The sequence below is a fragment of the Conger conger genome, chromosome 6, assembly GCF_963514075.1.
Source record: "Conger conger chromosome 6, fConCon1.1, whole genome shotgun sequence".
In the NCBI taxonomy this organism is placed as follows: domain Eukaryota; kingdom Metazoa; phylum Chordata; class Actinopteri; order Anguilliformes; family Congridae; genus Conger; species Conger conger.
The window spans coordinates 64,510,281-64,523,656 of NC_083765.1; positions in this window are offsets into that span (position 1 = coordinate 64,510,281).

A 13,376-nucleotide genomic window follows, 5' to 3' on the forward strand; every position below is an offset into this window, starting at 1 on the left:
TATGTGAGATCTATGCATGAACAGGGCTCTAATTCCTATGCTAATAACTGAATATGGATGTAAATGCCCTCAAATACAGCTGACAGCAAAAACAAAAAATTGTGCTTGTACTGTACTGTAATACTTGCATATACCAAAAATAATAATATTAAATATAATAATAATAATAATAATAATAATAATAATAATAATAGTAATAATAATATTGTTATATATAATAATAATAATATATATAAACTGTTGATATTATGACTAAATGGCTAAATGGCTTTCTTCCAGATCTGTCACTTTTTCATGTATAATAATAATAATAATAATAATAATAATAATAATGAGATGATAATGAGGATCTAGTCTGTAAGCTGTACAGTGACTTGCAAAATGCTAAAATACCACAATCAATTGCAGGCGTGTAGAAACAGGATATTCTGGACTGTGTGGTAAACAATCTGATGGTCAGCAGTATACTGTAGCGGCTGTCTTAGCGAGCATGAAGATCTATACCACAGGACTGAAATGGCATAATCAAATTGTTTGTGCAACCACTTTGCATCTAATTTCCCCCAGCCCTGACAGACTGACCGCAAAGGACAAGCCACCCAGAGCAGTTACAAGCTACAGCAATAATTAACACAGATTAAAGGAATATTGATAGCCTGTGACAAGCTGCATCCTGAAAATTTTTACTTTGCACTAATGAAGTATATGAGGGCCAGTCAATCCAGTTTGTTGTCTTCATATGGATTGATCAGGTAATAAAGAAGCCAGGCTTCTCAGTGCTTTAATGGAGGACTGACCCCTCATCTGGTCCTGTGAATTACTGCCTCACTATTTCCTGCTCTGAGGCAAAAACAATCTCCTCTAATCATCAAGATTTCAGCTAACTTCTCGGGACAACATTTTGTTTAGCATAACATCATAGGAGGCGGCACGGATGGTGCAGTGGGTAGCACTGCCGCCTCACAGCAAGGAGGTCCTGGGTTTGAATCCCCGTCGGCTGGGGCCTCTCTGTGCGGAGTTTTCATGTTCTCCCTGTGTCTGCGTGGGTTTCCTCCGGGTACTCTGGTTTCAGTCCAAAGACATGCAGGTTAGGCTGATTGGAGAGTCTAAATTGCCCATGAGAGAGTGCGAGTGCGAGTGCGAGTGCGAGTGCGAGTGTGAATGGTGTGTGTGCCCTGCGATGGACTGGCGACCTGTCCAGGGTGTATTCCTGCCTTTCGCCCAATGTATGCTGGGATAGGCTCCAGCCCCCCTGCGACCCTGTTCAGGATAAGCGGGTTAAGATAATGGATGGATGGATGGATAACATCATAGGATCCAAAAAAAATAAATAAAAAATTAATACAAATGATCAAAAACATTAGCGTCAATGAACCTGTAAAGATATGCATTTCTTTTGGGGTTAAAATGCCTCTGCTAATATAACAAAGTGTCTTAAAATGAGCAGGATAATGTACTGTTTATTGAGTTTATTGAGGACTAATCAGTCATTTTCCTTTCTAACCTGTTCCATTATATATATATATATATATATATATATATAATATATATATATATTAATTCTTGCATTTATTCCAATTTGTATTTTATTTTAGTATGTACTAATAAAGTTTCAAGAATGTTCCACTTTGTCAATAGTGTCCAATACAAAACGGTTTAAATTGAGTTCAAAATCAGATGCAATGCTGTTACAGCTGGTTTTACAGAGTTGCTCTGATTGTAATTACAGCCTACAATCGCCTAAAATGTAATGCCTCAGTTGATTGTTTTTCATGTAGCCAATATTTTTTATTTTTTATTTTAATGGATACAGATTATTGTGGCTGTGGCTGATGCAGTTAGAAACACAATTGAGCCATAGCCAAACACTGGACAAATCCCCTTTCCAATTTGATGACAATAACACCAAAAATTCAGCTTTGTTTTTTCTAAGCTATGTCTAGAACATTTTTACAAAATGACACATGGAAACAAAATGATTTTATGGGTCTTATGCAATATAAAATACGCAATTTAGTTATTAAACTATACAACACTTTTTATCCTGAACGGCCTTTTTAACTGAACAATCTGGTAGCGGAAATTATGGATTTTATGATAAACCAGAAGTAAATAAAGATATTTGTGCATCTAGTAAAGATGCACAACCGCAAATACAAAAACCTGCGACAGAGGTCATAACACTGTCGTACTACTGATTATGGCTGTTGTAAGAGGAGACGAGTATGAGATAGGTAGTCAATGCAAACCACGGCAAGGAGGAAAACTGTGCAGGCTCCCAACTGTGCAATAGCCTATGAAAGACAAACAAGACATCCCATCTCCTATTCCACTGACAAAGCAGAATTACTGACCCTAACACTATAATACACAAAAACATTTAAAATTTAATTCAACTGATGATGCAGGATTACTTTAAAAAGGAGACGGGTATACATGAAACAAATTAATACCCCTAGTTCCACTGGTGAAGCAGGGACGGCAACAATAATTTTCACATACAGATAGAGGGAATACTGATTGATCCCTTACGCTTGATCAAAGCTGTAGGGTCTGAGCCAGTCTTAATTACCAGATGGTCTCAGTACTCCTGGGTCCAGTTTGACTCAGCTCCTTCCTTCCTAAAGGTAGCTTTTACACAAGGCGGAAATAAACTAGATGGACAAACAGCCAATGCAAGCAAGCGTGTGGAAAAGGGGTCCAATAATTAACTCTTGGCCTAGACAGTAGGAAGCTGTGAACAGGGTCTCAAACTCCCAGAGGAATCCCATCTTCCCACGGTATCTAATGTTTGTGCTCCAAACAAAATGTGAAAGTGAAGGTGTGACGGACTATCCTCACTGGTGACGGAGAATTGCTATGTGTTTAGCTCCCATAGACTCCATCACAACAGATAATTAAGAGTCGCCAGTCACACCTCATAAAATGCACAAATGCAAAATAAACTAACATGCTATGGAGACAGTAACAAATAAGCCTTGATTCAAAGAGAAACAGGGCTTAAATAGAGAGGCATGCAGCTGACCTTCATGAGTAATCAAAACCCCAGGCTGCAGACAATTGGAATCAGTTGTCAGCATGAGGGCCTTGATTACCTAATTGCCAATCATTGCCAAAGCGAAATTAATTACCAAATAGGCAGAAATGCGACAAGGTAGTGCCTGGAAATTCTTAAAGAGTCAAGCCATGATATATTCACTCAGAAGAGAGATTCCTTAGAAGTCCTCCAAAGGAAGTCCTTCATTTAGACAAGGCATCACAAAATATGTTTTTTGTTGTAAAATGTAACTTTTCTGGTATAAAATTAGAAAAACTATTTTTGCTGAAGCGCAACAGTGTCCACATGCGCATTGAAAATGCTGTGTTGTTTTATACAAGCCTAAGTAACTATACACTGTCGTAAATGTAATGTCATTAACTAAAATGCTTTTCAGTCGTCACTTCAATAACATGCATGTAGTCGGTTCTTTGCTGGACAGAAGCGTTACTGTAGTTGACGGCGCACAGATGGGGAGAACACCTATACTGAGCACCTGTTACAGTTACTGGTCTGAGCAGCTCGTACGTGAGCTCGTGGTGTTCCAGAGCACCTCTACAAAACCTAGATGAAAGTATTTCTATGTACAAATACTTTTGTTGCGCTATGCAACAGTCAAACAAACAACAATGATGGACTGGACCCTTGCTGTGAAAAGAACACTGACAAAAGCGCTGAGAAGGTGAGGTCCCCCCATACTTGTTTTGCCACCCACATTTTACAAAATAAAATATTGTTGTTGCTAAAGCAATGGCATCTTAAAATCGGCAGAACCGTGAGTTTTAATGCTTTCAAATGGTATATCATGTTACCACAGTGATTGAAAATTGCACTGTGATTAAAGTAATGAATGCAAAAAAAACCAAGTCTGCCTGAAAAAAAATTTGGCAGTATTTTTTTCCATTCATTTGTCATGTGACCATTTTCTCTGAATTCAAGCTAGTTCAGTATGCAGGCAAAATGGTTTCCAGCTGTTTCTTAGACTGAACTAGCTATTCTCATTGCAATTTAAGAAGTAGTGTCTAACGTTCTGTCTGCTTAGACTAGTAGCTTCTACCTAGCTAATCAAAAAATACCTTTTTATATAGCTTTTAAAAAGGCCACTGTAATGTAACTGTACATATTTTTTCAAGAATAATGTTCTGGTTAATTTAAATTGCCATCATTAAATGCAATACAGACAAAGAGAATTAGAGGTAGTTTGGCTTTGCCTTACTAAGATGTAGCGGCTAGGTTTCTTACCACTGCTCTGGATCAGATTTCTGTTAAAATGATTCAACAAAATATTGTATCAAATATTAAACAAAACAGGTAGTTTGCACAGGCTTAGAAAAAAAATATTGCAATATTTTACCTTTTTGTTCCAAACTGAAAGGTCGTCTTGAAATCAATATTTCTGTGTGCAATATTTATTTATTTGCTCTCATAATGTTTTGCTTCATAACTTCATACCTCCATGTTATGTTGCAACCACATCCCACAGGCTGAGCATAACATTTCACAGACCTACGGAGCTGTCAGGGAATACACCGATCGGAACACAATGCCTCCAGTTCACAGTTTTCTTATTGCCATTTGTTTGTGCCATTATTTGTCTTTGCCCCAGTATGCCATATTGCATTCTCTATATTGATATATTGAGAGCTATAAGGATGCCACTAAACATGCACAAACTCGATTGCATTTTGGTGAACTCATTCAATCTTAGATGGGTGGGCGTCTGGGTATTCATGCATTCTTTTAGACAGCCTAATGATCAGGTAAAATGTCAGAATATTTTGTCTGCAATGAAGCCACATATGTTACAACACCACTTTGAAAAGCAATGTATCTTGGAAATAACTGTTGTGACCTACAGTATGTACACTACTGTTTGGTGGTCTATGTAAATAATGTCATGACTCTCCGATTTGATTTCCCTGCTTTCTTTGTATTAATTTAAAAACTTGTTTTTATTTTTATTATTATTTTTCTGGAACAATGTGGTGTATGCGTGATGGCTGAAATATGCAACGAGTAAAAAGAAAAACTCTTGACTCTCACGATTCCTCATTGCTTACCTTCATGAATCTGGGCCCTATTGAATATCACAGGGACACAAGAACACCTGTTCCAGAAGAACAGTTCTAATAAACACCACTAGTTTTTATTCTCACCAATATCCATTTCTTTGTAACAAAATAGTCTGTGGATGTCAAGTGAAATTCCTTAAGTCCGTTGATCCCAAAGGGAGAATAAGGCAAGAGATAACTCCCAATACTCTCGACATAAATTAAAGTTAGATTGTGATTCGGTAATCTAAACTCCAAAATGACATTAACGGTGTCCATTGGTCTGTATTTCAGAGCCCTGTGGTCCTTCAGACACCGTTGGCTAGAGTTACCAGTCGTAATTCTGACAGTGAAAGGGGCGCAATCTGCCTACTTAATCTTGAAGCAGGTCTCTTACCAGCAAGAAAGGGGATCTGCCTCAATTCTACTGTACAACACAAAAGTGCACACATTTCATTTAAAAATGGAAAGGCACATTAAATGGCCTGCGGACAGACTGCATTCACATAAAGGCACATTATAATCTTTTTCTTACTTTATCATGTTTGTTTTCATAAACTGCCATCTAATGAACTTGATGAAAGGTTAAACTGTTAACTACCCAGATTCCCCCTTTCAATGTATTACCATGGTAGTACAGCAAATGTTCCCTCTTGCAATAAAACTCATTAAATTAAAAAACGTCCCAGCAATTTTGGGGGTGATGATAAGCTTGGAGACAACAATACTAGAAGGCCTCTGAGGAAGATAAGGTACCTCTGTATATTGCAGCTCAGAAGGACACTCTTTCACTGTGGGAGACTGTGTCATTGTGGCTATTCCACAAGCATTAATGTCTCACTCAAATACGCACAAGTGCAGTCTGCAGTCTGTCAGGTCCACAGAGGATCCCACAGAGGATCCCCATCTGTTTCTTTCAGGTGGAGCCCAGCACAACTGTTAACTGTTAACACATTGTCCACAATAGGCCTAAAAATGCATCTTACCACACAGGAGGAGTGGAGGGGATATTCTAAAAGAAAAACAGACTGCATGTGTGAATCATGAATGAAACTGATATGTACCTTTAATTCAATTGTTTTGTAAAAAAAAAGATCAGATCCTTTCTTCCTTTTTTTTTTTTTACAAAGACAGAAAATTTCTTATGACTTATGAGAGGCCCCTGCACCTGATTCTGGACTCCAAGCTTTAACTACTTTCTGAATGAATCAATATAAATGTCCACATGCTGAATTTAACCAGTAACACTTTATTTGACGGTCATCGTGACATTGAAATGACAGTGTCACAACCATGACATAATAACTGTCATGAAGTTTCTTGTCCATTCATACACAATGCCGTACCATTGTTATGAGACAATCATCGGTTCGTGTCAGGACACACCTGACTTAACCAGCAGCGTAGAAGGCTCACTATGACAGTGGTGTCATACCTCTGATTCATCATGACATTTGAAAATGACTGTCAATTAATAGCTGAAAGCTATATTGCTATGCGCCAGCCTGCCAAATAGTGATATGTCATGCAAACAGCTTGTTATGAGTTTATATTCAGATAAAGCATTACCATTTAGCCCCTTAAGTCTCACTAGGGCTGGGCCAGTTTTTTTATTTATTTATTTTTTTAACATTCATTTCTTGTTCTGGCGGCATTGATGGTGCAGTGGGTAGCACTGCTGCCTCACAACAAGGAGGTCCTGGGTTCAAATCCCCGTCGGCCGGGGCCTCTCTGTGTGGAGTTTGCATGTTCTCCCCGTGTTCACGTGGGTTTCCTCCGGGTACTCCGGTTTCCTCTCACAGTCTAAAGACATGCAGGTTAGGCTGATTGGAGAGTCTAAATTGCCCGTAAGTATGAGTGTGTGAGTGAATGGTGTGTGTGCCCTGTGATGGACTGGCGACCTGTCCAGGGTGTATTCCTGCCTTTCGCCCAATGTATGCTGGGATAGGCTCCAGCCCCCCTGTGACCCTGTTCAGGATAAGTGGGTTAGGATAATGAATGAATGAATGAATGAATGAATTTCTTGTTCCACAGTGCAATTTTCAATCACTATAGTAACAGAATATACTATTTGAAGGTGTATTTTAAGATGTCATTGCTTTAGCAACAACAGTCCCTTATTTTGTAACATGTGGGTGGTAAAAGGTTAGGGGGACCTTGCCTTCCCTGCACTTTGGAAATCCACATACGACAAGAAATGTCAGTGTCCTTTTCATGGCAATGGTCCAGCGGACCAAATGCATAATAGTTTCTCACTTTAAAAACATGCTAACTTGGTGAAACGTTGATAGAATGTCCATTGTTTACTTCAAATTTCTCAGGAGGAATTATCATTGTTGTCCTTTTCACTGTTCGACACATACTTCTACAAAAATGCTTGTACATATGAATGCCATTATCTACGTTTTGTTTAGCCGCTTTATAACAAGGTGAGTCCACGTATCTTTTCTGACCAGTAACCATAATGCAATTGCTAAGTATGGGTGTTCTCTTATCTGTGCATTATCAATTACAGTATAACCTCTGTCCTGCAAAAAACCCACAATGTGCATGCTATTGAAGTGACAACTGAAAAGCATGTTGGTACTGTAACTTCAGGGTTCAGGAATAGTAACCATTTTATTTTGGGTATGTCATTTTCCAGGAAGGTGTGTCAAGAAAAGGGGTGATAATTAAAGGTACAATAGGTCATTTCAGACTCCTAATGGTCAAGAGAGGAATTGCAACAACAAACAACTTCAAACCACAACACTGTTTATGCTTCCACAGTCTATGAATATAATACATAATATGAAGCATTATTATACAGTCCAGTGGACTGTTTTGGAAAGCTGACAGTGACAAACAAAGCTTGCCGTCTATTCGTAGTGTTCTAGTAAGAAAATGTTTGCCGAACAGGTGACTTTCTGAAATGTTGACTTTATGTTTTTGTCTTTTTGAAGTTTTCAAATTTTTGCTAACCAACTATATTGTGAGCAAGCACGTTATTTGGCTATGTAACTAGCTGGCTACATATCTAAGATATGATAGTCCACCAAAACAAATTTCCTTTTTGCTACCGATAACAAACTGGTATTGTTTTATAAGATGTGTAGGCCTCGCCATAATAAGCAATAGTATACAGAGTTTCAGTGATCGCTTGTTGCAATGATCGCAGTGATCATTTGTTCTCTTTCTTTAAGGTTTTCCAGCCTTGGTAATAGACTTCAGTGTTGTTTTTACTATTTTTTTTATCCTTTTTTTTGGTTGAGCAAAGCAATACATGGAATGGAGCATAAAAAAATTGACAAAATTGTTATTTGTCAAATTCAAGTATTACTTTAAATTTCAATAACTTTATACCAAAAATACATACCTTTCAGACTGTTCTGGCCCTGGCTACAAGGAAGGCCTCAGCTTTCCTATTTCTCCATTTCTCAATAAAATAATCAACCTGCCTTTTCTGACCTGAATGCTCCAGGATTCAGGAACACTTCAGCTCAAGGTGATGAATATCTAGTTTTGAGCACCAAAACATTAATGTGAAACCCATGTTAAACCAAATACCTTGCACCTAATTTCACAGCAAAGTGATATATCAGAAGGCAGTAGGTTAGGGCGGGATATGTACAGTACCCTGGAGTCAGCTCTGAGTGACGGGCGGGTGGGGCAGGTGTGGCCGTGTGTCGCAGTGAGAGGCGTGTGGTGCACCAGTATTCACAGCAGGCCTTTGATCTCGAAACGAGGCAAAAAACCCAGCAGGAGCCCATTGAAAGCTCCAGGCTACTGTTCGTATCGACCTGGAACAGCTGACAGCAAAGGGGCTCCTGCCAGGGAAAGTGAGTGCCTGGGGACTGTCAACACATCATATAGCACCCCTATATGTGTGGCTGTTTAGAGCAGCTTAGAAACACCCCTATATGTGTGGCTGTTTAGAGCAGCTTAGAAACACCCCTATATATGTGGCTGTTCGAGCAGCTTAGAAGCACCCCTCTATGTGTGGCTGTGTAGAGCATCTTAGAAGCACCCCTATATGTGTGGCTGTGTAGAGCATCTTAGAAGCACCCCTATATGTGTGGCTGTGTAGAGCAGCTTAGAAACACCCCTATATATGTGGCTGTTCAAGCAGCTTAGAAGCACCCCTATATGTGTGGCTGTGTAGAGCATCTTAGAAGCACCCCTATATGTGTGGCTGTGTAGAGCAGCTTAGAAACACCCCTATATATGTGGCTGTTCGAGCAGCTTAGAAGCACCCTTATATGTGTGGCTGTTTAGAGCATCTTAGAAGCACCCCTCTATGTGTGGCTGTGTAGAGCATCTTAGAAGCATCCCTATATGTGTGGCTGTTTAGAGCATCTTAGAAGCACCCCTATATGTGTGGCTGTTTAGAACAGCTTAGAAGCAATACAGTCTCAAACTTACTCACTCAGGGCAGATCTGACCATAATATTATTAAAGGCATTCGCATGGCTGTCTGCCTTATTCTTGGAAATTAAAATGTTTACATTTCTGTGAAACCGCTTACATCGGAAAACCTCTTGATATAATTACAAACATAAATCTTTATTGCTAAATATAGTAGAAGCACACTCCTTTAAACTGTAATACTCAAAATATGTCACAAATTCCATAAGGCCAAATACAAATAAGAGATTGTGCTGAAAAGAGAGAATTAAAAACGGAATAAATTGTATGTGTCCGCGTGTGTGTGTATGATGCTGTGAGAGTGACCATCCTCCTTACTGTACATTCACAGGATAACTCCGAGTTTGGTTTTGTTACTTGTTTATTTTTGTTCTGCCTTTGGTGACCAGTAAGTTGGGTCGCATTACACAGTGCTGTCTGTTTCCACACCTCTTCCTGTGGCATGGAGCGGAGTCACTCAGAGTCTCAGTGGACTTCCACACCTCTCCTGTGGCATGGAGTAGAGTCACTCAGAGTCTGAGCGGACATCCACACCTCTCCTGTGGCATGGAGTAGAGTCACTCAGAGTCTCAGTGGACTTCCACACCTCTTCCTGTGGCATGGAGTAGAGTCACTCAGTCTCAGTGGACTTCCACACCTCTCCTGTGGCATGGAGCGGAGTCACTCAGAGTCTCAGTGGACTTCCACACCTCTCCTGTGGCATGGAGTAGAGTCACTCAGAGTCTCAGTGGACTTCCACACCTCTCCTGTGGCATGGAGCGGAGTCACTCAGAGTCTCAGTGGACTTCCACACCTCTCCTGTGGCATGGAGCGGAGTCACTCAGAGTCTCAGTGCACAGGATCGTTTCAGCACATTCCTGCCACCTGAGCCTGGAACAAATCTGTATTACTTCACAACCTAATCAATACTTGGTCGTGTGTGAGTGTGTGTGTGTGCGTGCATGGCAGGGGGTATTTGGGCCACAGAGACAATGCAGTTCAATGTAGGCTGAATAAGGCAGTGGAGGCTGAATAAAGCAATGGAGGCTGAATAAAGCAGTGTAGGCTGAATAAAGCAGTGTAGGCTGAATAAAGCAATGGAGGCTGAATAAGGCAGTGGAGGCTGAATAAAGCAATGTAGGCTGAATAAAGCAATGGAGGCTGAATAATGCAGTGTAGGCTGAATAAAGCAGTGGAGGCTGAATAAGGCAGTGGAGGCTGAATAAAGCAATGGAGGCTGAATAAAGCAATGTAGGCTGAATAATGCAGTGGAGGCTGAATAAAGCAATGGAGGCTGAATAAAGCAGTAGAGGCTGAATAAAGCAATGGAGGCTGAATAAAGCAATGGAGGCTGAATAAGGCAGTGGAGGCTGAATAAAGCAATGTAGGCTGAATAAAGCAATGGAGGCTGAATAATGCAGTGTAGGCTGAATAAAGCAGTGTAGGCTGAATAAAGCAATGTAGGCTGAATAAGGCAGTGGAGGCTGAATAAAGCAGTGGAGGCTGAATAAAGCAATGTAGGCTGAATAAAGCAGTGGAGGCTGAATAAAGCAGTGGAGGCTGAATAAAGCAGTAGAGGCTGAATAAAGCAATGTAGGCTGAATAAAGCAGTGGAGGCTGAATAAAGCAGTAGAGGCTGAATAAAGCAATGTAGGCTGAATAAAGCAGTGGAGGCTGAATAAAGCAGTGGAGGCTGTGAACCCTTTTCACTGTCTTTTTTCCCTCTTATCTTTATTTTTTAAATCATATTCACTCACCTCTCTTACATTAAACTGGAAACATTCCATTCTCTTTCTTACTATTTTGCCAAAAGTTTTCAGTGTCTTGGCTTGTCCTTTTTTATTTAACCCTTCTAAATAACGATTTAAAAGGCAATGGCATTGAATTAAATCTATATATATATTTTGCGTATTGGGTTACTTGCAAATTCTCTGCTAAAAAAAAATTAAACAGTATTCTGCAATCGAAGTGCTTTTCCTACCTTATATTCTACTGTGGGTACAATGCAGAAAGTACCTCCAATTAAACGTAGCAAATATCGACATTAAACCAACTAACATTTCATTTAATTGGGACACTGTACTTGAAGGCTAAAAGGCGATATATATAAAGTACATAGCCTATACACATATTTATGAATAAGGGACATATGAATCGGCACCTCATACAATGTGGATTTCTGTCTTTTTTTCTGCGACTACTTTCTTTCTTGTACAAATTTTTGCACTAATTCTGCGTTTTACAAACGACTACAATCACTAAATATTAAGACACAATTCAGAAACACAATTTGTCGACAGAACACTCTTGTATTATTATTTTAATACGTTTTAAATACATTAAAATGCTAATTCAAATTATTGCTGCAAAGCAATCGAATGACCAATAAATCAAGAAAACAACGCATTTCATGTCTTCGCCATTGTCTGTCTTCACCATTGCCTCGTCGGACTATTAAACTGATATTAGCTTGTTCATTAGCCATGCGTTTCCTACATACCAACACCCACACACCTAAAGATAAATAACCAATCCAACATAGCGTTTAAATGTAACACGGCCACAATGGCATCTATTTGACAGTATGCAGAAGTATTCAGTCGAACGCTTTATCATAATTTGTCTAATTTCAATAAAAATGTTGGAGACCTAGGGTAATTCATGCCGTTTTACTTCCAAGTAATTACAGTGTAATTTAACTAATAGCCTATAATGAAACCAAAGACAGGACACGCAACGTCTTCATGCTTTATACATTCTTTAAAAGTTTATTAAACCAACATAATATAATAAACGCATACTACTGGCAGGTTTCGAAACATGTTCCACCGTTAGTCCACAGATACAGAATATAGCTTGGTTCAAATTTTGCTATAAAGAATCGTCTCAAGATACCGAACAATGTTTCATCAATGCCATTGTAGTCTACTAGCCTGTTTTGGGGTCTTCGGATTCGGATCTTATGAAAGTAAATAAATAAAAGTCCAGGGAATCTATAAGTGCATACTGCAGTGGTCCAGAACAGGCATTCGGAACAGGTATACAAGCATCCAAAAGCCAATACCCCACAAACAATGCTTTGTTAGGGCATAGCGATCGTCAGAAGGCACATCGGAGAGGCCCATCGGAGTCTATTGGCGAGTCCGGACCTTTTGGAAGGATCATTTAGCATCTATATCTTGCAAATATTTGGGAATTTATCCGACTATAAAACGCAAAGGACTGGGAGAGAGCGATTGTGAAAGGGAAATGGGTTTAGACTCAAATTAACGGCATTTGCAGGAAGTGCAGCGATATGTGAAATCAAGTGCAGTTGCTAAAAATCAGTGGGAAAATAAAACAAATAAAACAAAGTAAATACGTCTTCAGGAGGAAAATACTCTCCCTAGTCCGAGTCCATCACTCAGCGGCCTATACAATCTTTACAGGGACAATCTTCGGAAGGCCGTTTACATTTTACAGTGAAAAACATTTCTAAAAGAAATGTCAAAAAAAATTGTCACACAGCACAGTCGAATACTTTTAACACACTGTATTTTAAGATTAAGAAAATACAAATTCTACGCAATTTCAATTTAAGAGCCAGTGTATGTTCCAGTGTATGAAATCAATATAGTGGCTTTCAGGTGAAAATGCGCACATTTAAAATAACTACAGACTTTAAAATGATAACTACAGACAGTAACGTCCAGTCGGAGGTGATTGTAAAGTATTGGCCTACATCGGAAATCGATATTCAGCTAAAAGGCATTCTGGTGAAGTATAGGCATGTACAGTATATGCTTCTATATACACGATGTTGAATATTCTCTTGAAATTTTTTGTAGCTAAATCAAATAACATTCATCACAAGGCATAGTGGCCTACGCCCTGTTTTACACGTATTACAATCAAAAAGGGTCTCC